We start from the raw sequence: 27,042 nt of genomic DNA, 5'->3' as shown, positions 1-27,042 counted from the left end.
CTACACTAAGCATTGATACATTTAGCTAAAGTTAGCATAATTACAGCTAGCTATAGTTAGTATTGATACAGTTAGCTAAAGTTAGCATAATTGCAGCTAGATACAGTTATCATTGATACAGCAAGCTACAGTTAACATTGATACTGTTAGCTACAGTTAGTACTGATACAGCTAGCTACAGAGAGAATAATTACAGTTAGCAACAGTTAGCGTTGATACAGCTAGCTACACTAAGCTTTGATGCAGTTAGCTACAGTTTGCAATGATATAGTTAGCTAAAGTTAGCATAAACAGGCGCCCAGAATGCTGGTGCTCGGGCTGCAAGAGTGGTCACAGCTTTATTTATTTATTTTTTTTAGGAGAAACATGCATTCACCAAACTCAGGAAATACATATATGTAGGTCTACTATTACTGGTAGCAGGAAATGAGTTAATCAACTAATTTTAGAGAGCATATAGTATTCAACCTTTATTTACGGTATACAGGTTAATCTCAATGAGTCACGAGAACTCATTTTCAAGAGACCTGTTTTAGACAGACAAGATATAAAGTACAGACAACAAAAATTCAACAAAAAGCAGTTAGAAACAAATAAAAATAGTGTTGTAAAAACAGTCAAATCAAGATGCCACATAAAACAAAGTCAAATACCTAAAACAAGAACATATTTGCTTAGATTTTTCTAGAACAATGATGATATTGCTACTGACAAAAGTTTATTTGCTCTGCAAAAAAAAAAAAGAATCAAAACATTTTCTATCCCTCTTCATCAACTTCTCTTTTTAAAGGATAAAAAAACGCTTCTAGGTTGCGAAAGGATTGACAACAAAACTGTGTAAATAAACTCAAAGAAGTAAAAGTATGTTTTAGTTTTAGTCTCCTTCACAGCGTATTCACTGAAGTGTTTGACAAGTGTCAGTGAAATATCAGTGTCGGGATGATTACATCCCATCAGAGAGTCACAAATACACCGAGCCATCAGTCCACATCTTCCTCACCTCTTTCATAGACATTTACAGCTCCAAAAAATATTCTGTTAGCTCACCTGTCTTCACACTACTTTATCTGGACTTTGAGGAAAGTGACTGAATGAAATGAGCTCTGTGAGCAGAGCAGCAGTAAAAACAAGCAACTGCAGAGAGATCAATATTTGATACATGAATTATAAGAATCCTAAAATCACAAGGTTGATGGAAAAACTGAAAAGATTTAAAATCTGAAAATAAACCTTAAACACATCAAAACACATTTTATCACTGATACTTTAACAATGTGGTGCATCTTTAAAAAAAAATAATGTCACCATTTCCTGGATGAACACCATGGTTTAACTCAAAGATATAAACTTTTAATTCAGACCATCACCTTTGCCAGCATCTATCATCCTTCTTGCATGTTTATGTCCACATATGGAGACATTCATGATGAACACATGAACGTCTGCAGAGACAGAAGCTGCCATGTGTCAGCACTTCCTGAGGACGCCATATCAGCCTCTTCAGCTGCATTTACTGGAAGAAGAGCTCGCAACAGTGAAGTGTTTGTTCTCCGCCACATAATAAAACACCAGCTCTGAATTAGTACCTCATAACACACCGTTTCAAAGGGAAGTTCACTTTTAAAGCATTCAGAACGTTTCCATCACACCTTAAGTTTTCTGCTCCATTTATAGACTTTGGATTGGCTATTTTTATATTCAATAACTAACAACACTGTCCAAACCGGCCTCACAAGCCAAACTAATGATTTAATAAAAATATTTTACAACTGCTTCCATCCAGCACGGTTTTGTCCTGCAGGCATCCCGTTTGTTAGCTTCATGCGGTAAAAACGTGTCATTAGTGAGTATAAAGTTTTCTAAGTTTTGTCCAGTTAAACTGCTGAAGCGCTCCGGTTTAAAGGTTCCTGCAGTAAAAAAAAAATAAGATTACAAATTTCAAAACAAGTTTGTGGAAATAGCCAGTCAAATGTGTGATGTTTTGTAAATTAGTATAAAAATGAAGTGGTCATTTAAATTCCTTTGATGCTGATTGAAGTTGTTCTGGGACGACACGGTGGCACCGTTGATAGAGCTGCTGCCTCTCAGTGAGAAGGTCGCCAGTTCAAATCCCGGCTGGGGGGCCTTTCTGGGTGGAATTTGCATGTTCTCTCCGTGCATACGTGGGTTTACTCCGGTTACTCCGGTGTCCTCCCACAGACCAAAAACATGCATGTTAGGCTGATTGGTGACTCTAAATTGTCCTGAGGTGTGAGTGAGAGAGTGAATGGTTGTTTGTCTCGTTTTTCTTTGTGTGTCCCTGTGATGGACTGGAGACCTGTCCAGGGTGTCCCCCGCCTCTCGCACAGTGATTGCTGGATATAGACACCAGTGACCCCCGTGACCCAAAAAGGAAGCAGCGGGTAAAAGATGATGAATGGAAAGTATCGGACACAAACAACAGAACTCCGTTACCTTTGATGGTGGATCTTGGCTACGTTCACACTGCAGGTTTTAATTCTTATCTTCAGGTCAGATCTGGTTGTTTGTTTGTTTGAGCGCAGACTCCAGTGTATGGGGGAGTGGTGGAGCAGAGGTTAGAGAAGGTGGGCCTGTGATCAGAAGGCCACCAGTTCAACTCCCCGGAACAACAACATCAAAACGGGGGTGAGAAAGGTGAAACACCCACACCAGCCTCCACCTTCATTTGCACCACTGTGGGACCTTGAGCGAGGCCCTTAACCCCCACCATCTGCTCCCCCGGGTGCCCTAGATGGCAGCTCTCTGCTCCACACATCTGGCTGTGGTAGCTCAGTGGGCTGTGGTTGCATCAGGAAGGGCATACAGAGTAAAAACTATTGCCAAGTCTTAGTGCGAGTTAGTTCGCAGTGGCGACCCCTGACGAAGGGAGCAGCCGAAAGAAGAAAAATAAATAATCAGACCCCAGTGTGAACCATTTATAGATCTAAGGCGACCCGCGAGCACAGAAGAAAACGTGACGTCACACGCAGCATGCTGTGTTTAAGGAAGTACAATAAAAATGGACGCTACACATGTGACTCTGAAGTTGCTGTGCGATCAGAAACAGTTCAATTATCCGACAGGCTTGTTGGGCCCAGTGTTTACATTTAATTTTGCTTCTTGGCGGCTCCTCCGGCGCAGAGTTGTGTTTCTGGAACAGGAGACACGTGCTGAAGGTAGAAGCAAACTCAAGAATTGATCCCATCGCGTTAGCATCGATGCACTCCGACACGAACGTCAGTGTCGGACGTTTCAGGTTGCTTTAAAAACATCCGATATGTTTCCAAATCAGCGCTGCATAGAAAAGAGACCTGGGTCGAATTAGAAAAAGTCAGATTTATCACATTTAGACCGTCGTGAAAAAATCTGAGTCGCATAGAGACAAAAAATTGTATTTGGGCTGCATTCGTCTGCAGTGTGAACGTGGAAGATCAATACAAAAGTGCCTGAATGGATCAGTAATTTTATAATTAGGCCCCTGAGAGAAACTGTCCACCTGTCAGAGGTAAACCCTTTACTCCTCCAAGCCATATGAGACTGGCAGAAACCCTCAGTCTAAACAAGACAAAAGATAAAATATATATTTCTGTGTTTTTCTGATTCCTACAGAGGTTCCAGTAATCGTTTCATACATTGGAGTAGGCCTGTCGCGACAAACAATAAAGCAATTAATCGCATGATAAATGACCGTCGACCTCATTTTCTTTTATCGGCTTGATCGTTTCTTCGTGTTTCTCTCTTTCTGCTGAGGACACTGGATGACTGGATGACAAAAAGCTCAACTCCGGTGTTCTTCACTGTCCCTTCCCTTTCTCTTTAAAATCTGTTTTAACCGTCCAAAATCATGTTTTTGGGTCATTAAAAGCAGCTAAGCTACGAGCTAAGCTAACAGGCCGACCTCAGGGAATAAACCTCCGTCTTGTCGAAGCTCCAAAATTCATAGTTGAAACCCGTGCCTTTGTGTAAAAAGTTGTTTTTCTCTGCAAGAAGAAGCTGAGAACTTGTTTACTGATTTTTTTTATTGAAAGCTTTGTGTGACAACTGCTATGCTAAAGAGCTCAAACCACATCGAGCTTCCGCCATTTTGAGAACCGGAAAAAAAGGAAGGAGAGACAGCCCACGTCACGTCAAGGAGCCTCCCTCCCATTTTTCTTAAAGAGACACGCTGCTCGCTCCCTCACTATCCCATCCTTCGGTTCAAACTGTCTTATACTGCCATCCAGTGGTCAAAAAATGTACTACATACAAAATAAAATTAACATTTCTTGTTAAATTTGACAATAATTACTAATTATTGTCAAATTTCAAGCAATATCATCCATCCATCCATCCATTATCTTTTACCCGCTTCTTCCATTTTGGGTCAGGGGGATCGCTGGTGCACATGCCCAGCAATTACTGTGCGAGGGGTGGGGTACAACCTGGACAGGTCGCATGTCCATCACAGGGACACGTAGAGACAAACAACTGTTCACTCTCTCACTCACACCTAGGGACAATTTAGAGTTACCAATCAGCCTAACATGCATGTTTTTGGTCTGTGGGAGGAAACCGGAGCACCCGGAGAAAACCCACGCATGCACGGAGAGAACATGCAAACTCCACCCAGAAAGGCCCCCGGACCAGGATTTGAACCGGGGACCTGCTCGCTGAGAGGCAGCAGCTCTGCCAGTTGCGCCACCGTGCTGCCCAAACAATATTATCGTTTATCGAAATAATTTCTGAGACAACAAATCGCACAGCAAAATTTGTTATCGTGACAGGCCTACTTTGGAGTTGTTTTTAATAAGCCAATCAAACTCAAATGTGATAAAATTGCACAAAGTGCACAGTTTCAATCGTTTTACGTAGTTTGTAGGATAGTAACAAGTTTTACCAACTGAGGCTGCATTTGTTCAGTGGACAGCGCCTCTTTAAATCCTGACGCTGTGGGTTAGAGCCCAGGCTGCGTTAGGAAGGTCGTCTGGCATAAAAAACATTTGCCAAATCTTTCATGCGAGTCTACTCACTCTGGCAACCTCTGAACAAGGGAGCAGCCGAAAGAAAAACAATAAGTTTTATCAGCTCCATACTGCAAATCTTACTTTATACCTTATTTATACGTGTGTGTTTTGTTGTGCAGAGTTGTGTTATTAATCTGAGCACGGTGGAGCGGGGGGTGGATTTGCCTCATGTGTAGCCCAGGAGAGCGCTGCGTCTCCAGGCATGAGGAGGCAACAGAGCCCCCGGCTGCAGCTTCTGACACTTTCAGGCTGATTAGTGACAAACATAAACAGGTAGAGACAAAAAGGAAAGACAGGAGAGGAAGACAAAGAGCGTCTCTTCTCTGTATCGGTTTCTCTGCTGTTAGCTGAAGCCCCAACGACACCGATGAGACTAAAGACAACTGAGACATGAGGAATCAAACTGTCGACTCCACCATCTTGTTATAAAGAAACCGACCCAGAAGATACTTGAAAAGGTGTTCAACAGATTTCACAAACCAGATTGGAAAAAAACTCCATGCAGGAACTCGCAACGAGTTTCACAGACACGCCCCCCAGAGAACCTCTTGTTTGTGCAGCACATGCCTTTCTGATTTTAAAACAACCAACACCTTCACCTTTAAACAAATACAGATACAAGTCAGATTTTCTTTTAAACCTCTGTGCCACTGATGTCTAGTCTATCCAAACACATCCCGCTGCTTTGACCCGTTCATTCCCGACAGTCAGCTTTTCCATCGTGGTTTGGTTCGACTCAGTCACCCATAAACTGTCCCGCCGCTATGAAAACTCATGTGAGCGCCTAACGTGAACTAATCCCTGCTGAAACCTGTCCCGGATGAATCATTTCCTCTGAGGAGTGAAACTTCGTCGCCAGCTTTTAAAGCGGTGTAAAAAGTTTCTGAATCTGCTCACGTCTATCCGACCGGCAGGACGCTTCAATTACTCAACAGCCACGTGAAAAATAAAAAAGTTTGTTTAAAGGCTGTGTGGCGAAAAACTGGAGAGGCTTTTGTCAGGTGGCAATCAGTGCGTGTGCGGTGAGGAGACAGATGGTGGTTTCTGACGAGGAAGACGTGGCCAAGCATAAAATAAAGAGGAAAAAGAAGGCCAGAGGAGACGAGGGGGTGATGTTCTCCTTCTGCAAGAAAGGAGGACAGGATCAGCCTGACTGAGGCGGGAAAACAGACTCGGAAAGAGAAAGACATTTAAAATATTACAAGTTAACACAAGAAAAAGGAGCGAGAGTGAGTGAAAGGAAGAAGAAGAGTTCCTGACCAAGTAACCGATTGCATCGTGGCAGGGCGCACACACACACACACACACACACACACACGTGTCTTTCAGTGTTTCAACAAATCTTTGTTCCCACAAGACTAAACACCAGAACACACTTCAGTAGTTCAGGTCTGGTTCAGGTGTCTTGACCACCCATTTTACCCACAATCCTTTGTGTTTCAGAGCTCGCAGTCAGCTCAGATTTCGTCCTCACAACAAAAGAGTGCGAGTCTTCAGCCTTCAGACGGCGCCATCTGAGTTTTTACGTCCAAAATGTATTCAGGGCCCTTTGTTTCACCTCAGCGTGTCTTCACAGCGGCTTCAGTAGAACATGTCAACAGGTAAATGTTTGTCTGGTGAAGAGCGAAGGCTGGAAATCCTTTAGAAAACTACACAGACGTCTTCAAGTAACATCTTATTCTATAAACTTCACAACACGCTCCGGTCAAACGAACAGATCAGAACTGAGTTTCAAGGTTTAGACGGTGTGAAATGTTTTTTGTGTCAAACCCACTAAACGTTAAAAGCTTTAAAGCAAGATAATACAAACAACACATTTATTTTCTTATTTCCCTCCCGTTATCTAACCTGTTAACGTTATCAAACCTGTTGCTTCCAGCCTCCATTCAGCCGTGAACGGTGGTCGTTTTTATTCTGGTTTAAAAAAGACGTTGTTGGTCGGTTGACTGTTGTAGCCAGAGGACAACACACTCAGTCCTGGTTCGTCTACCAGAGGAGAGACACCCGTCTCTTAATTTAAAGTGAAACAAGCTACAATCAGAGGAAGTAAACACTGTACTGCTGAGGCTGACTAACATCAGTTACCAAAACATGTTTTAAATCTTTATTTTTTTCCATAAAACTGTGATGTTTTTGTTCAAAGTGATCATACAGATCCAAACTCAATCAATCGACATTTATTTATCCAACCCTTTTACAGCTACTCCAGTACAAAAGTTAAAACAGACCTTAAGAAAACAAGCAATAAAGCTAAATGGAGATACGCAGAAGGGAAATAAAATACCAGCCTTCTCACTAACAGGCGGTCATTTCACCGCCTGCTCCGACGAACTTTCACCATCAGCAGATGTAGTACACGCCTCACTTCACTGTCACTCATGTCAAGAATTACGGATTTTCTGTAAATCATACAGATTTTTCATGACTATGTACATAGAGACTTGCGAATTTTTAAAAATTTATTTTACATTTCAGGGTCCGTCTGTAAACGAACACTTCGCCGTTGATAAGTGCGACTCCACTCGGCTCTCGTCTTGTTGGTTCTTCCCAGGTGTTAAAATATTTGTTGTAGGGGACAAATAAATGTTTACAAGGGCCAGATTTGGTCTGCGGGCCTTGAGTTGGACACGTGTGCCAACGGAACCAACAACTGGGTCACCGTTATAAAGTGTAAAGAAGTGGAAGAGGAACAACATTTAGAGTCAACGTTAGCCAAGTGGAGAAAACAAAACTAATTAAAAAAGTAGACAAATGTGAAACAGCAGCTGATCAGATTTAAACTTTACTGTAAGATGGAGTTTCCTTCAGGACCAGTTTTCAGGTCAGCTGATGGTAAAATGTACAAATGCTGTTTATTGACAAGCCGACCACGTTCAGCTGAAAGTACCGTCGCTCTGCAACAAATTAATCATTTGACTATTTTTAAACTGCACTCGTGTCTCGTTCTCTCTATAAAACTGATTGACGGCTGCGGCTGATGACGTCATAACTCTCTTCATGTCTGTGATACTTCTTGATCAGCGTTTCAACAGTCTGCCTTCACCAACGTTGTCACCTCACAGAACGTCTGCGTGTTGATGTTGGGGAATGACTCCACACTCCTGCTCTGAAGTTATCGAGGAGGCTGAAATAGGCCTGCGAATTTAAAAAGACCCAGATCGATGATGGGCGTGTAAATCCTGAGAAAACTGGTTCCAAAATCTGCGTGAAGCGCCTGAAAAGGCCCGGTCACACAAACGTTTTGTATTTGGACGTTTGAACATTTAGTAAAGATGAACTAGTTGACCTTTAAGTCCTCTCGTGCTACTAAATCAGCTAAATAAGAGGAGAGGCCATTAAGAGCTTTAAACACAAACTAAAGCTTAAATTCAATTTTTAACCCAGATTATAAGCCAGTGGAGAGAACAGAACAGGCGATGTCCTCAGGTCTGGAAGTGTTGGTTCAAAGTGGTGGCGTTTTGGACGAGCTGAAGACGGACGGCTGCGAGAGGACGGGGAGGGCCAGAGCTCAAACCGGTCCGTGCCTGATCAGAACCTTTTTATAAACTCCACGTAAAACAACTGCAGTTCGTCTCAGACGCGTTTGGAGCCGAGCTCTCCTGATAAATTATAGATTATTTAACAGCCGTCAGCGTTGCGTTCAAATTATTTCAAGTTAAAAGAACGTTTAACCAACGTGACTCGTTGAAACAAAAACAGCTTTTTATTGTTTAGTTTTAATGATTTAGTCTAAGAGGTTGTTTCACTGCCACACCGTGCAGCCTCACAACATCACTTCATTTGCTCACCATGTGTGGAACGTGTAGATTATGCAGGTTATTGTAAGAGAAGCTTCACCCTGGACCCCACCCAAAGCGCAGACAAATAACCCCCACCCCCAGCTCCGTACAACCATCTGTACAGCCTCGCTTCAGCCTTCAGGGTGTGTCGGTGCGTGCGCACGTTATTTAAAATGCAGAACCAGTTTGAGATGTTTCAGTTTCTGTCTCTGCTCTGCGGGGTCCTTTGATCGTGTCGCGTCAGTGAATGATTCAGAAGCTGCAGCTCAGGGGGTGAAGCGGGTCGATGCGGACAAACGGTTTGATTCCCTGCTCCAACACACAGATTCTCTTTGGCAGAACAAACGTACATGAGCAAGTGCATGTACTGGTGGGTGCCTGCTCAACGCAGCAGGTGGAGCGGCTGCTCCCCCGCTTTCAAAAGTGGAGGTGCAAACGCATGTAACGTTTGTTGATTCTAGATTTACTTTGTTAGTTACAAACTGCTATTAATAATAGTGACATTATCCCCCCCATCTTTGAGTTGGTTCGGTCCAACTCAGCAGAACACAGGTAGTCACTAACTCGCTGGTCAGGCAGCGTTCAACCGTGGACGAGTCAAAGAAAGCTGAAGTTGTTTATTTACTTTTTCTGACTACAAATCAGGCAGAATGGAGAGAATAGTTATGAGTGATGTCATGCTAGTTGGTGGCACGGTAGCACAGTAGGTAGAGCTGTCGCCTCGCAGCGAAAAAAAACAGCCGGTCAAACCAATGGGAGGACGTTGCTCCTCCATTTAACGACGTAATCAGGCGCCAATTCTGGTTGTGGAAATAAAGTCTTTAAAGAGTTTGCAGTAACTTGAGTCAGTGAATCAAGGAGCTGCTTGGTTAAACAAAAGGAAGGATCATGAACCTTAGACAAAGCCTCCGCTGAACTGAAACCTTCAATGTTTCTACAGAAAGCAGTTCAGGCACTCTCCTGTTCTGTGTCACCAGCTCTTATCTGAGGCATGAAACTGTTTTAAAACCGTACAAGTTCTAACGTTTGATGAACAATAAAACCAAAGTCATGTAAATGTCTAAGAATTAAAAACTGTGGCAGTCAGAAACATTTAAAGCCTGAATCTCGCTGGGCAGCAACTTTTGGCGACTAGTTGGAGACGCTACAATCAGAAGAAATACACAAGTTTCACAGCAAATTAGACGTGTGTACCGGTAATATGTTCTTTAGTCTCGTTGAGCCACAAAGACTCATTTACAAGACCTGTTCCAGACAGAACATATAAAGTACAGACAACAACGACAGTAAACAATGACAACAATAAACTACAGTAAAAAATGCAGTTAAAATAAGAGTAGTGTATGAAACATCAGGGTGCCATAAAACAGGGTGAAATACTAACAACAAGAACATATTTGCTTTGATTTTTCTATGGACATTATCAAATGTTTGAAACCCCTTAAAGACATGAAGGTGGACAACGTCAGCTCCTGTTGCAAGGTGTTCCAGGTGCAGGAGCTGAGTAGGAAAAGGACTTTTTACCAAGTTCAGTCCGCAATGAGGGAACGCTGCAGGTAATGATGTCCTGAGAGCGCACGTTGTAACTGCACTGACGACGTGACATGTGGGAGGAGATATAAGAAGGTAGCAGATCAGAGAGGGATTTCTAGATGAAACTGTACTGGTGTGAGAGCCTACGTGTAGATAATGAGGACCAACTGACCAAGGAGTACAGCATGCAGTGATGTTCTATCTATCTATCTATCTATCTATCTATCTATCTATCTATCTATCTATATATATATAGACATATAGATATATATAGCTAACTGCAGAAAAACTGCGTCACTCCTGTAAATGACGTGAAAATCTCTCAAAATGTAGTCAAAGTATCTGAAATCGTCTTTATTTGATTGTGAAATTAGTCATTGTTTGAGCTCAGAGATCGCCAAACCCTCTCTTGCTTTCGGACTTAGAAACTAAATTGAGATGGGTTCGAGACTCCCCTGATTCCTCTGAATAATCTGGAAGGTTTGCGTTGCAAATTATTTTTATTGTGGTCAAAGTTCCTGCAAAACAAGAGCTCCAGCCTTCTCCACTCCAAGCCCCACTCCACTTGCCGTTTTAAGATTCTTGGGTGGAGAAAACTCAAGTATTTTCTGCCATGACATCAGTTTTCAGCATTAGATCCACCCCCACACAATACAGGTACCAACGATAGCCAAAATGTCCACATATGCTGGGCTCTAATTAATCTCAGCTGTACTTGATGTCAAACTGAACAAGCAGCATTTCTTCTGTCATTCAAACGTTTCTGTCCAATTAAATACAACTTGTCATTAAACAAAAAGGAGCACGAGTGCCCCCTCACTCAGTGACTTTAAACAGAAACAATTCTTTGGACTAATTAAAAACATCAACTAGACTCTTAAAAATCAAAAACCGTTTCAACCCACAAACTCTTTCTGCTTGTCACACATTCAGGCTCAGAAGACGCCAGACATGAAGACTCGAGTTCAGATTTTAATTTAACGAGAAAATAAAATAAATGGGAACAATTACTTCATGAAATTGAATTGATCTCGTCATAAACCCGTGCGTTCAGAGGGAAGGAGTACGATTTTAAACCGACAAAGCTAAAACAAAGTAGAACGTTAAAGTGATTAAATGCTTTATAAACTTATCAAGACATTTATTTTTATCCAGAGAGTTATTTGAATGTTTGTGTTTCGAAACCAGTTCAGAACTTAAAAAAAAAAAAAAGATCACATTGATCTATGACAACTTGACAAGCTGTTTCAGTTTTTCTCAAGTCTTACTGGTTTTAAAAAATAGGATCCTAAAGGGAAATGACGACTTCTTTCAAAACTTCTGCAGTTCCAGGTTTTTAATATTTGACACTATAATAGAAATGAAGATGTAAATAATTAGTTAAACTCTTGTTTTTGTGTCTGTATGAACTCCTTTGCAACAAAATCAAGTGAAGCATTGGGGGGGGGTGGGGGTGAAGTCAGTTTATGTGTCTCTGCAGAAAGACATCATGTCCAGGGAGACATAACCTTGTGAAACACAACAAAATCCATTGAGGACGAACACACACACACACACACACACACAGAGCTCTACATAATCAATACTGACACGAACTACAAGCTCACATTAAGAGCCCCCCGCTGGGACATCTGGTGTTCGGGTCTGCTCGTCCCATCAGACCACAAATGCAAAAAGAGTGAAAGCAGCGACAGAAAAACGAACGACTTGAATCACGCCTCGACGTGTTGCGGTGATCAAAACTAAATCTGAAGTGTGAACTGAAGCGGACGTAGGTGTTCGACACTTTAACAGTCCTGGTCCTGAACAGCGTGAACTTCAAAAAAATCTGAGGTTCCTGAGAGAAACCTTGTTCATTTAACTAAAACAGAAAGGCAGGACGGATAAACTCGAAGTTATTAAAATAATAAACATTAAACTGCGTCATGATGCTGTGATTGAAGAGGAGATGCCTCAAAATGAAAAGGCTTGAACAACTATTTCACGTGATTTACTTAAACGTGCACAGAAACCTGAAGAAACCTTGAGCACGGGGTCAGTTTGCATGTGTTTCTTTATCGTGAGCATAAATCAGATGAAGAGGGTGAGAGTATCAGAGTTCACCTTTTATCAGTGAAATGTCTCACAGGACGCCGAACCATCAAGTTACATTTACAGGAAAAATAGGAGCAGGTCTTTTGTCGTATTTTTACAGAAGTTTAACTTCAAGTCAAGTTTATTGTCATCTGCGTCACATGTGGTTCATGAGGTGGAACGAAGTTATGTAGGGTCCCAGTTACACAATTTATGGCGCTTCTGCATCAGGTCACACTGGAATATTAAAGAATCAGTGAAATATTGAAGAGCGAGAAAGGAAACTGAACGGAAGAAGACTGTGTGCAGCAGTAGACACGTTCCCAGAGTGCATTGCAGCGGCCTAAGTGGCAGGACCAACCACTGAAGATGCTTTTACGCTTTAAGTACGTTCACGGCAGAAATTGGGTCGATAACAAGAATGTAAACTCCTCTCTGCAGCGTGCAGACTGAGAGGAACAGGACGTGAAACATAAACATGCTGGATGAATCATAAAGTATATGGCTGGCACACACACACACACACACAGTTAGTGTCAAATCAATCGCTGATTCCAATAAGCTACAATCTGAAGGAAGACGTTTTTAATGGTCTGATCAATAAAAAGCTGCACGTGGAAGAAGGATCTGAAGGATTTTATATTTGATGGAGGGAGATTCAATACAAACAAAAATGGGTTTCAGATGTTTTCCCTCTGCTTTTACATCTGTTGGATTTCTTATTTTTAAAATAAAGTAATCTAAACGTGCTGAAATCTGAAGGTAACTAACTCCTTTCACTCAGTTCTTTGCTGCTGAAATCAGCCTTGTTGTGTTTAATTTGTCTGGAGGGTTTTCTTCTTAGGGGGGCACCTCACTGGTCCCCAAATGTCTATACGGCCCCGACCGATATATTGACAAGGGTCGATATTTTGGGTCAATATAGATATTTGGGGACATATTGGTATCGGTGATAACTGTCCCATTATGCGCCAATATAAAACACTGGGAACCAGCTGTGTCCTTATGTGCAAAAGACATAATTGTACAACGTATCCAGCAGAGGGCGCATGGGGACTGCTTTCACATCATGGCCGTTCACTTTAAGTTTCACTTTCAGCACAGATGAAGCAGGGAGCAAAACTGTGTAGCGTATTTTACTGAACAGAACATTATAAGTTTATTTTAACTGGTCTGTAAAACAAATCAACAATAATAAATTCTCTTCAATCCTCCAACCCTCTTTCATTCGCTACGTGCCCCTCAAGTTAGCAAGCTAACGTTTAGCCTAGCCTATTGCCTTGTAAAGCTTTATCCAGAACAATAAATCTAACGTAGAGGTAAAATATATCAGCGTTAGTGACGTTATCTTTGTTGTCCTCAATGAAATGCATTGTTTTTCTGAAATCTTTACTTCTCTGCAAAGAAAATAAAAAAACAGCTGCGGTCAAAACTAGTTAGACCTTCACGTACATGACTGACTGTTAAAACAACGAACAGGGAAGCGGTTTCTTTGTTTAATTTATATTTTTGTAACATACAATATCTTTATGGTGAATAGTGGAGGATAGAAAATGTGAACGCATGTTAAGAAGACGGTTTCAAGACTAAGTGTTAAAACGGGTTTGCAGTACTTAAGATTCTTGGGGGTGGACAAAGCTCAAAAATCTTCAGCCATTATATCGATTATCGGCATTAGCTTTCCTCTTCCAATATCGGTATCAGCGATAGCCAACATTTCCGTATCGGTCGGGCTCTACAGGAAATCTATTCTAGACCGTGCACTTTATTTTGTTTCCCACCTCCGTTTGCTGTGCACCCACACTGGCAGTCACCCCCATGTTCATGAGTTAACTTATGGGAGTGCCTTTAGAAATGAAGACAGGCAGATTTTAAAAGCTATTATTGATCATGGGGTGGTTTTTATTCCTGGACACTCATGGCTGCGGCCGTGGATGTTTCCTCTCTGAGGAGCCATGCAGGCATCACATTCTGACTCTAGAGCTCTTCAGACGGCTTGGAGACGCACATCTCTGACTATTTTCAGAGAAAATCTGACGCACAAATTTCTTGAACATGTTTAAAGTTCAGGCAACAAGACGCCTCTGAGACTCAAGCGAGGAAACTGAGAGCCACCACAAACGTTTCAGGACATTTTGGTCTCCGGCAGCTGAAGCCCGGTGAGACGCTACCTTCACAGCTTTAAATGTTGGAAATCAACATGCAGATCATTCAACTCATTATACCTCTATCTGAACATTTTATATGAACAAATCTTAATCATACATTTCTTATTTCCATTTATCTGCAGGTGCTTTTGTTTCGTTTTAAAATATTGTTTAAATTCCACCTGAAGTTACGGATGGGTTCCACAAAACGAGTAAGTTGAAAGCAGAGAGGAGGTGGTCTGAGCGGGGTCTTTTCTTTATGGTGACAGAAAATGCAGCAACTCTTATGAGAAACTGACACCGGCCGTCCTTCCCAACACAACCTGGACTCAAACCTGCAGCGTCAGGATTACAAACCGAAGTGGCACTGAACTACAGCAGCCCCTCACAGAAAAAATACTTACTAAATTACTTTATAGTAGTACTTTATACCGCCATCCGTTGATGAAGGCCAAGACATTGGAAGCTTCAGACATGTGTGTGACTAAATGCAGTAAGCATTAAAAATGCATGACGAAGCCTCAGAGTCACAGCTTTAGCTCCGCCCCCAGTCTTCCCACAAACACACAGGTGTGCAGAAGGTTCTGGTTTCTCTTCCCTGATCCACCAGCTGTCAGACGCCACCCCTGGTGAAGCCACGAGTAATGAGGGCTGCAGTGCATGCTGGGAGACATTGAGTAGGACCTCGCAGGCCAAAGCTTTAACAAAGATGTGTGATCTGGTAGCACTTGGTATGATTGTGGATGACTCTCAACTACTACCGCACAGTTTTAGCTCAGTCTCTGTAAAACTGACTCAGTTGTAGCTTTTTGTGTGTTTGCTATGGTCCTGTGCCAGACATCTTGAATCAGGGTGACTCTGAAAGTTAATCCGTTTTATACCAAACACCAAAGTTAAACAAATGTTTTGCATCATCTCTTAGTTTTCAGAATAAAGTAGCGCCCAGAACAGTAGAGAAATATAAGATCTCCTGCCTTTCACAATAAAAACACTGCTGGAAAGTTCTGATTCGAGACGCCCGTGAGTGAAATGTGCTCAACACAGAGAGAGATCCTCGTTTCTTAAATAATTACCAGGTCAGTATCTAACATTTTGAATTTACACAATAAATTTAGTCTGATAAAGACAAATAACTGCAACCAACTATTTAAATGCTTTTATATTTCTCTTAATGTTGTCAAACTCTTCAGAAAACTGTAACGTTACGCTGAAACTACCTGCTAACGTTGTGTGGGTCGCTCCTCCTGCAGAAAGCAGACAGATTCAACCTGCAGCCTGCCAACAAACAGAAACAGACGCTTCGTCACACATTCATGTTGTCGTTTCACGACCTTTAAACTGCTCCGATTCACGGAGAACAAAAGGCAGAACAGTTGTCGGCGTTTTATGACCAAGCATTAAAAAAATACATCTTTATAAAATGACACCACTTCAAATCAGATGCTGGATTTTCTGAACAATATGATAAACATATTTAATTGTTCAGTATAAATCACCTCCAAACAGCGTCGGGACGGACAGAAGCGGAGTGAAAACACACGGAGCAGAAAAACATTTCTACGAAACGTTCGGGAATGTATAGAAAAAAACCTTATTTTAAGCTTAAAGATGGAACGCAGCCGTCATGGAGACGATGCTGGGGAGGTCAAACAGAAGGGCAGGAGGCGAGTGTGCTCGACCACAGCTGTCCACACATTCACACCGTGCTGCCAGACAACACACACACGTAATGACAACAGCCGGACACGTGCAGCTTCAGATTATTACTTATTAAGACGTGTCTACAGCTTAATCCCAGCTGGTTGATGGAAAATGTTCCCGCCTGCAGGTGTAGCTGCTGTGATCTTCACACAGTTCACATAAATAACTTCAGACCTGACAGTCAACAGCCCTGCTTATAAACCTGGTTCCTTCGGTTGACCCGGTGCGTCCTGGTCCTCGAGGGCTCCCATCCCGCATGTTTTACTTGTTTCTCTGCTCCAACGCCTGATTTGATGGTCGAATGATCTCGTCTTGTTCTACAGAAGCCTGTTAACACCCAGTGATTCAAACTAGACGAGTTGGAGCAGAGAAGCATCTAAAGCATGCAGGTTAGGAGCCCTCGAGGACCAGGACTGGACACCAAACCTGCTGGCGACTCGTCATCACAAATTCTGCAGTGCTATCAAACATAAAGAGCTTTCAAGTCAAGAAAAACTGATCTAAAACAGCTGAGGCCATGGCGTTTTAAAGGAAGGACAGAGTAAATTCTTGTTTTTGTCATAATAGGAGTAACAAAGACTGGTATAACACTTGAGTTATGAAATGACTGCAGATAAACTACGAGCTAACAGACCATAAAGAAGCTGAACAGTAATCAAACATTCATCTAAATGCCTCCCAAAATAATCCTCATCCACGGTCGTCAGAATCCTGCAGGATTTTCTTCTCAAACTCGTCTTTCTCCCAATAACTGCACATCTTTAGTACGACTTGACGCATGAACTGTTCTTTTACTTACAGCTTGCTGTTGGAAGGCAAAGGCAGACAATAAAACATCTCATCAAGCACTGGATTTAAACTTCATTGATGTTCGCAGGAAGTAATAATCTAAAACTAATTAACTTGAGATAAATGAGCATCACAGCTAATGGACATCAAAAACAATTAACTTGTACAATTTTACAAGTATTGGGCTCAAATCTGATGTGGTAGTAGCCGAGAGTCATTCTCAACACGTACTCTGAGTGTTGCTTAACGTTATTTTAATGTCACATCTTTGGTATGAAAGGCAGCAGACGATCTGCGTTCCTTTAAGGAATGATGGGTTTATGATTCTTCACTTATTATGATGTCATGATTTAAAGAAAACCTCTCAAAACATTTTATTTTTTAAATAAAAATGCTTTTGTAACAAGACAGAGTGCATCTAAAGGCCAAGCTGACGTGCATGACTGGGCATATTTAAAACTGGTTAGTATGAAGAAAAAAAAGGATGTTGTTCCTGTTATTTATTTATTTTTAATCTGAGGTGAGAAACAGTGTGAAACATCGCCGTGAGGGCGTGAACAGAAGGAAGAAGAATCTGGGCCTGAGAATGTTACAGGAAAGAAAACAAGTGAGGTAAGAAAAGAGGCAGACATGCAAATTATGACTTTAGTTTTAAAAAATAGCCCTAAAATCTGCTATTTTAAAATCTTTATGCTCGTATTGACAGTTGGTTGAGCTGCCGCATCTCAGCAAGAAGGTTGCCAGTTCAAATCCCAGCCCGGGATCTTTCTGGGTGGAGTTTGCATGTTCAGCGTGGGCTTACTCCGGGTGCTCCGGTTTCCTCCCACAGACCAAAAACATGCATGTTAGGCTGATTGGTAACTCTAAATTGTCTCTAGGTGTGAGTGAGAGAGTGAATGGTTGTTTGTCTCGTTTGTCTCCATGTCCCTGTGATGGACTGGAGACCTGTCCAGGGTGTCCCCCGCCTCTCGCACAGTGATTGCTGGACATGGGCAGCAGTGACCCCTGTGACCTGAAAAGGAAGACGCGGGTAAAGATAATGGATGGATGGATGGATGGATGGATGGATGGATGGATGGATGGATGGATGGATGGATGGATGGACGGACGGACGGACGGACGGACGGACGGACGGACGGACGGACGGACGGATGGACGGACGGACGGACGGATGGTCGTATCACTGAGGCGGTAATAAAATAAAACTTACTTATTTTTTGGTCTTTAAAAAACTTTTCAGATATTCAACCATTAAACAGAATTAAAGATTTGTGAAGTCTGTAGAAAACAGAGAACTCAAACATCCATCCATCATCCACCCCCCCACTTGTTCCAGAGTCGGGCTTGAGCAGGGAGGTCCAGACATCTCCTCCTCCAGTTCTCAACCGAGAGACGTAGTCACTCCAGGATCCTACCCTGAGTCTCCCCACAGTCGGACATCCTCACCAGATGTTCGAATGGCTCCTCTCAAGGAGCTCAATGTCCCCCAGTGGCATGGAGGTAACCGAGGCCCTACCCTGGAACCAGGCCTGGTGACCGGGGTCGGGCTCAGCCCAAATGAGATACATGGGTTTGCCTTTGTGTGGGCCCAGCACCGGCAGGAGGGGCCACACGAGTCATGTGCATGGTGTCATGGTCGCCTGGGAACTCTAACCCTAGCTTACTAAAAAATACATAAATAAAACTATCAAACACAAATACTTTCATTAAAAGTATTAAACTGTCTCTGATATTTGATTTGATCAACGACTTCACTACTGTCAACTGATTGTTCTGTATAAAACTGGGTATTACTTTTTTATCGCCGATATAAAATACTGTAAACAAAACAACTTTCTTCATTTTATATCGAAAAGTGTTTCCTGCTGCTTCATATCTGTAGGAAGAGATACGCAAAGACAAGATCTGAGGCAACAGACGAGAAGAATACAACTAGTGCACGAAAGAAGACGTCCCCCGTCTCACAGCGAGAGACGAAGGCGGTATTTATAGATAACTGTGTTACAGCTGCTTCACTGATTACGTCAGAAAGAGTCGAGGAAAGGAAGAACTGAGGAACAACGACAGGGGAGGAAGAGGTGAAGTGGAAGAAAGAGGAAACTAGTGATGAGGAGGAGCAGACGATGAAAAGAATGAGGACGGTCTCTAGAAGATGAACAAGACAACAGAGGGAGGCGATGCATATCGACCACCTCCTTTCATGCCAGAGTTTTACACCAAAACCATCTTGTGTTAAAAATTAAGATTTTGTTGTTTCTGTTTTGGTCAAACCTTCAAAACAACAGGATTTCATGCGAAATGTTGGGCTCAATCCACGAGTTATGGAAGACTCTCCGCTACGACCACACCAAGTTTTAGCTCCATATCTGTGAAAGTGGCCGTGTTAGCTAACGCGGATTAGCTTTCACGACCACCTTGAATGCAAAAGTTCATCCAGTGATCATCCTCTGAAAGTATCAATAAAACATGTCCAGTGGTTCAGGTGATATTTTGCTAACAGACAGACAAAAACATGTTCACCTGCAAAAAATAAAAACAAGAACTGATGAGGGGAACTACGTGGATGGGAGCTTCTGTCCTGCCGTCTGGAGATTTGGAAATGTTTTGGCTGGGTGATGTCTGAAAGAATGATATCATGATGTTGGTATTTGAAAATATCAGGATACTTGGACCTCCTCCTCCCTGAGAGAGAACTGAAACTGACACGGTGTTATCATCTACCACCACTGCAGAGACCTCAGGTTGTGGGCTCCATGTTCAAACCTCAACTGGTTTTATTACGGCTCAGTCTGCGGCTCAAAGTGGGCGAGTCGTCGAAGACTGAATAAAAGTGACTAAATGTGCAGCGACACCAGAGACGGCTGCAACATGTTGAACTGGATTCATCAGACGGGGGGGAAGTTAAGATAATTACCAGTAAAATGTTTTTAAAGTCAGCTGCAGTGGTGGCCATGTAAATCAGATTATTTAAGGAACCGTTTACGCTTTGTTGAACTGTTACGACTCAGAAACAAAGGTTGGCATCAGCGGGAACACAAAACCTTGCTACGACCCATACTTCCTTTAAAGAGTCACGCTTTACGGTTTTCTTGGCTCCATAGCAGGACAGGGGATAAACCCAGCTTAGCCGAGCCAAGGACCTCACTAAACCACTCAGTTAGTGGTACTGACGCACTGGATCCACATTCTGTCCTGAATGCTGCTTCGCATTTGAACAAGTTGTTTTCTTTTTGCAAAAATGCACTTGCAGGTTTGCTTTGATGATTTATTAACACAACTTGATTCACACGACATCACAATAAACGAACTATAGAGATTTGCTGTACAACATCATAGTTATAATATAACTGGAACTGGTTTGATGTGTAGTTATGTTACTGTAAAATAATAATGATAATCATAACTTCTATTATCTAATGTATGCATTATGTCCATTATACAGTTACTGGTTTCTGCATCGATTAAGCTTTTCCAGATGTGTAAGCTGCCCATGCCAGAGGCACTAATGCACCCCAATACCATCAGGGAGGCAGGCGTTCTTTCTCCTCGTTAGTATGGAGGACGTGGCGTACATTGCGTTCAAAAATCATCTCCAAATCTGAAGTCGTCTGACCACAGAACAGTTCTCCACTTTGTCTCGGCCCATCTTGAGCCGGCTTCTGCTGAAGGTTTCTTCTTGTTAAATGGGAGTTTTTCCTTTCCACTGTTGCCTTTGTGCTCGCTCAGGACGGGAGACTGCGACGAAATGAAGATTCAACCAGTCTGCTGGCTTCCTTCCTTAGGTAGAGAACTTTCACTAACTGGCTTTTGTACGTATGTGACTGTTACTGTGCAGCGCCCAGAGACAATTCTGATGTGATTTGGCGCTTTATAAACTAAACTGAATTTAACTGAATTTATAGTTAAAGAAGGGGTGCACGCACTTCTTCTTACTCCTTTTTAATTTGTAAACTAAAAAATATATAGCTGGATCAATACTGTATACTAGATTTTTATATAGTAATTTGTTTATTTTCTGCCTTCTGTTGTTTACATGATCAAAGTAAACTGAAACAGTACGATGAGTAGTTAGACACTAATCGTTGTAAAAGCGTGCCAGCTTGAGCAGCTCTTTTTTTTTTATAGAGACGTTAATCTCCAGGACTTCCTCAATGAATAAAAAATAAATACTGTAGTAAGTTATTTAAGAAAGTGTAAGTGGTTTATTGATCATCTCCCACAAACTCGTTCACCTTCTGATGACAAATGTTTAAAGTGCACTCATCTCGTTGTAAAACTTGACAAACCTAGAAAACACATCAGTGTGCGATCGTGCGAGAGTGAAGCTCACAATCACAAAAAAATAAAACCCTGCGTCTCTCCTCGAAGCAGCAGGGTGTGAACGCAATACTTCAACACTGAAAAATTCAGCCACACAGCTGAACTGAAACACAAAAACCTCCACAAAACACAGACGATACGGCAAATCAGACTGGAAACAGCTTTTCCTTTACATCCCTGCTTCCAGTTTTCACCAGTAATCATTTCTCTCTTGTGCGTTTGGTTTCTTGCGAGACGTGTGTGTGTTAGGCCGAAGTGTCACAATGACTGGGTTTCTGGATGGGGCTGATCAACTCGTCAGTTTTTCTGTTTAAACGTTTGATTGTTGTTGTTTTTTTTGTGATTTTTTGAAACATCCAACAATAAAACCTGATAGACCTTCTGAAAGAAGAACTACGCACAGATGGATCAGCATGACAGATAAATTAAATTAAGACAACATTATCACACAACCTCCAGCTTCCTCCTGTGGCGCACTCTCTAATGGTGAGGACCGTCCCTCCCCAGTTTAATGAGGCTCAACTGAAGCTATTAAACTGGAATATTTCAGCATAATGATAATTCAATCCACAGTATTCAGACCCCGAGTCTTCTAACATGGTTCGGATCTGCCACGGCCCCTCCCGTTATCGGCCAGTTGATGTCATCCTTTAAAAAAAGGCAAACGTTAATCTAACTTCCATCTGGATTCAACTGGTCAGCCTGTTTTACGGAGAGAGGAGAGTCCGGGATGTTTCGTGCCGTTGCGGTTCGTCTAGACGTCGAGCTCTGCAGCCTTCCAGGCAGACGGCCCATCTATTATTCAGCTGCATCTTTACTGCCACACAGCCAATATTACTATTTATATCAGGGTGTGATTGTCTCCACCAAGAAAATGTCAGCGATAATGAGTGGGTTTTTTTTTCCAGTAGTGACAAACAAACATCTGAACTTTACAGCTGTACAAATGAGATTAGAGCTTATAATTTCATTTTTAGAATTAGAGACACTGAATACAAGGACTTGTCTCCAATAATCCTGTTTGGGTGCTCATGGACATGTCCTCAAGGTGCAGTCCTGGAGAGGAGGGTGTCCAGTTTGGGAACCTCAGGGTCTCTGCTCTTTGCAGATGATGTGGTTCTGATGGTGTTTTCAGGTCTTGGCCTTCGGCGTGTAGCGTGGTCATTTGTAGTCACGTGTGCAGCAGCTGGAATGAGAGTGAGCTCCTTCAGGTCTGAGACCATGGTTCTGGACTGAAGCAAGCTGGGACGCTCTCTCCAGGTCCGAGAGGAGTCTCTGCCTCAGGTGGAGGAGCTTGAGTACCGGAGAGGCTCGTTTATAAGTCACGGTAGGATGGATCCACAGATGTGCGTCTCATCCTCAATAATCAGCATGTTGCTCTGGTCTGTTTTGGTGAAGAAGGAGCTGAGCTGAAAGGGAAAGCTCTAGATTTACTGGTCTACATTGCAACCCTCACCTGAGGTTTGTATCAAGACTGAAAGAACAAGATCCCTGGATACAAATAGGCGAAGTGAGCTTCCTCTAAAGCGCGTGTCAAACTCAAGGCCCGGGGGCCAAATGCCCTCAAGAAGATGTTGAACATAAAATACTTTTATCCCTTACATTTTTTCAGTATTCTTTGATTATGGTGTCGAAAGTGCAGCAGGGAACATCAAATGAGACCAATCAAACTCTTGTTGAGGAACTTGCAACCAAGAAAAGATGTTTGGTATCTAACTTGACTTCATGTAGATTCTGAAATTGGCCCTTAGTTTGAAAAAGGTTTTAATTTTGGCCCCTTTTTGTGAGTTTCTCTCAAAATTGGCACAGACAGGAGGTTGGAACCTTCTAAATTTAGTTTTTACCATTCCAGAGAGCTAACGCAGTGTTTTGAGTCGTGTTTTCACTGGTGCACAAACTGGTGCACAAACTGGTGCACAAACTCCCAGGTGAGTTTTGGCTTAAATTTCAATAACAAGGAGTTTGTGCAAACCTGTCGTTCGGTGCGATTGTAAGTAAAAATTTCTGTATTTTTTCACAATTTTGTTTCTCCAAGTCCCCAACAGTTGGAACCCTGCGAGACAGGGACTTAAATAAAACTGAGCAAAAATATTTGTAGTTTTGTTTTTGTGGAGTTTGTTTTTATAATAAGAAGCTGATATTTGTCAACGGGCTTAAATCACTCAGAGCCCAGTCAAACTGTCTCCGTCTGCAGGGGTAGCCACAATGTTTGACACCATGTGCCCGTGCTGACGCAACTTGGGCTCGAACCTTCAACCTCAGGATTAAGAGGCCGTGGCACTGACCACAGAGCTACCTCGCCTCCTCCAAACAAACAGTATCACCGTTAAAAATATCTTCAGTGACAGGCGAGATAGAGCCTAAAGGATGGCCAGCAAAAACACGCACTCATGTGATCACACACACACACACACACACACACACACACACACACACACACACGGCAGCTTGCCGTCTCCTGAAGTAGCCGAGCCGAAGGCACAGGAGCCAAATGGGTCATTAACCCTTCTCGTTCCGTCACGGGGTCGAGGTGTCAAAGTGACAACATGGAGGCCTCGTGCTTCACACGGGACAATAAACCGCTCCTTTTTGCCACACCCAGGTATCCATGGCAACCACGGTGTCGCTATCCCCCCTCAAGTCACAACCCGGTCCATAGGTTGCCATTTAAACGGGTCATCAGGAACCTTTCCTACATCAGCAGTACCTACGGTTTAATTATCAGTGTTTCCTGTTGTTGCTGACCCATTTCTGTGCATGAGAGTGCCCTCTTCACCCCTACAGGATTAAATTATAGCGTCTGACTAATTTTATCTCTCAGACATATCCAAATATGAAGCAGCTGTGGAGAGCACCAAGCTGATTTAAAGTAAGTTTCAAGTTTATTTTTTTTATTTTTTTTTACTAAAGTCCAGATAAATTGCAAGATTCAGCTTATAATGAAGAAATCCTTAACTTGGAGGAGGAGATAATAATTAGTAAACCTGTCTATCAACACGGCTCCCCACAGATCATTTTAGGTGACAACTTGTGCTCACATTATCCCACAGGAGATAAAACATCTGGACAAAAAAAAAAACACATTTAAAGCTGAGGCTGAAGCAACACGAAGAGGGAATCTAGCTCCTAACGAGGATGAGAAATGCACAGTGGCCCCCGCTTCATGTGTAATCAATACAACGCAGCAGATATATGTGCTGTAAGAGCAGCCAAACCCACTGAGGAAACGGGCCAGAACCGGGAGATCCACACGGATTTCTGCTGAGCCATGTGGAAACAAGAGCTGGAGCGCATCTCTTTCAGATCGTAGCACCAGAAACCAGACGTCTAGAGACGTTTTCCAGTCTCCAGTGCTGTAAAAACATAACGAGGTCCACTTTACAACATTCATCTATCCATTATCTTTACCAGCTTATTCCTTTCAGAGTTGTGGGGGGGTCACTGGTGCCCGTATTCACTGTGCAAGAGGCTGGGGACACTCTGGACAGGTCTCAATCCATCACAGGGACAAATAAAGACAAACAACCATTCGCTCTCTCACTCTCACCTAGGGATAATTTAGAGTTACCAATCAGCTTTTGGTCTTCAGGAGAAAACCCACGCATGCACGGAGAGAACATGCAAACTCCGCCCAGAAAGGCCCCCGGCAGGGATTTGATCCGGCGAGCTGAGAGGCAGCCACTCTACCAGCTGCGTCTTGGAAATGTTCAACTAAAACTTTAAAAGGCATTTGTTGCAAAGTCAAAGATTGGACTCAACTAATCATCACAATATTTTTCTCATATCTGTGGTTTATGCTAAATTATGAAATGTGTACATACAAATTGTGACAACATGCCAACTGTTAGTTTACCTCCAGAAACAGCTAAAAGTGACCGCTAAAAGGTCAAATGGTAAACTTATCGGTTTAGTTGGAGGTTTGGGAATGCACTGCTAACCGTTAGTCTCGACAGCCATCTTTCTCTATAATTTAGCGTTTAGCGGCAGATCAGCTCCGATAATCCCACTTGAACACCTTGAAACTGATTCCGCCATCTTTGTTTACCGCTGCAGCCAGGTAGGTGGAGCCTCCACCTGGTCCAGCCTTTGTTTACATCAAATGCAGACCCGCATTTCAGATCTGAATTGGATATTTCTGGAAAACTACCTTGGCAAACAGTTTCAAACTGCTGACACAGCTCGGGGTAACCTTTTTATTATGTTTTAGTTTGTTTTTCCTCTGAGTGTAGTTTGGAAAATTTGTCGCCTTCTTCCGAACGTCCCTTTTTTTTTTTTTTTTAGAAATATAAATAGTGTTATAACAGAACCCCGAAGTTTGGGTTCAGAGATGGGAAAGAGAAAACTAGCCGGCTTTCATTCATTCGTTTGAACTAAATGTGCCATAAAAACTCCACAACCAGCCGGTGAAATAATAAAATGATCCCTCCACCCGAGGCGTGACTGTCTTAAAGTCCACTAGTGCACGTTCCACAGAGCCAGCACGGCACAGAGTATAAAATATGCAGGTGAAGGAAAAAATGAGATAATGGTGTTCTCCCAGCCTAATGCCCATTAACCCCTTCCTATTTAGTCAAACTAGCCGCTAAATGGCTGCCTGGAGACAACGGCTAATTAACGTCTCACCAACAAAGTGGAAAAGCTCACTTGTAAATCCCAGAAATGCGGTGTTCCGATACCGGGTCGTGCCGTCTAGTGTATCCAGCTAACTCCGCTCCGCCGTCGGCTCGGACCTGCTCCGCTCTGTCGCCCTCCTCCTCCTCCTCCTCCTCCTCCTCCGAGGGCTTTCTTTCTTTCTTTTCTTTTTTTTTTTTAAGGACGATAAACTTGCCAAGCCCCGCCAGGCTATTGTTAGCCTGCTGCAAAGGAATCCCCGCCCCTCATATATTTCCGGACACGCAATTGGTCAGTTTTCAACCACTCCCGCCTATCATTGGCTTAAAGGGGATGTCAATTAAAAAGTCCAGGGCGGGGTCCCAGGTCGCCTACAAAACGCACGAGCACGGTGCATTCAATGTCAATGACGAAATGTCGGAAATTATAGGATTCTAATTCATATGTACTGGAGCGTTGCGTTCTTTGACTTACTTTGTTATAGTACTTGTAATTATACAAATGTAGGATTGTTTTAGCTCTGTTAAGTATCGAAACAGCAAAAACAAATACTAAAACCAAGATATTACAGTCAAAATTTGATAGCGTAAGCCACAAACACTTTTACATACGAGTACCAAAATACATTATGATTAAAAAAAAAATTTTTTTAAAGTGCGTCATATATAAAATATTTATCTATCCCAGAGGAAAGAATATAACTCCCAATTTCAAACCTAATTCAGACTCTGATGGATAAACACCGTATAAGCATTGCATAAAGAAAAGTTAAACGCAAATATAACAATAAAAACAACTATTTATAGCAAAGTAAGCATAATAAAATATTTGCATAATAAATAAAAACAAAGCTCGAGAATTACATATGGAAGCAAAAATATAACTTTTACCTAATAATGCATGGATAATATGATGGAAAAGAATTATAAAATGTAAATTACATAACAATATTTACATAACAGTGACAGGTTTAAAAAAAAAAATAAGACGAAAATTGTGGAACTTTTCATAAAAAGATAGATAGATAGATAGATAGATCGATAGATAGATAGATAGATAGATAGATAGATAGATAGATAGATAGAT

The 27,042-nt window shown here is 42.2% G+C and overlaps 1 protein-coding gene across 1 annotated transcript in view; it reads right to left on the bottom strand.

Annotated features, from left to right (window-relative positions):
- The window catches only part of pak1 (p21 protein (Cdc42/Rac)-activated kinase 1), a 48,538-nt gene extending 22,309 nt beyond the window's left edge, over nucleotides 1-26,229 (bottom strand). The window contains exons 1-2 of the mRNA XM_037677656.1: nucleotides 25,990-26,229; nucleotides 15,753-15,810 (exon numbers count right to left, since the gene is read on the bottom strand). The gene's annotated coding sequence lies outside the window, so the exon portion shown is untranslated. The remainder of the gene's footprint in view (nucleotides 1-15,752; nucleotides 15,811-25,989) is intronic.
- Nucleotides 26,230-27,042: the final 813 nt, after the last annotated feature.

The sequence above is a fragment of the Nematolebias whitei genome, chromosome 6, assembly GCF_014905685.2.
Source record: "Nematolebias whitei isolate Nwh7 chromosome 6, NemWhi1, whole genome shotgun sequence".
Classification (NCBI taxonomy): Eukaryota; Metazoa; Chordata; class Actinopteri; order Cyprinodontiformes; family Rivulidae; genus Nematolebias; species Nematolebias whitei.
Note: the sequence above shows the minus strand (reverse complement) of the source record. Positions and strands in the feature narration are given on the sequence as shown.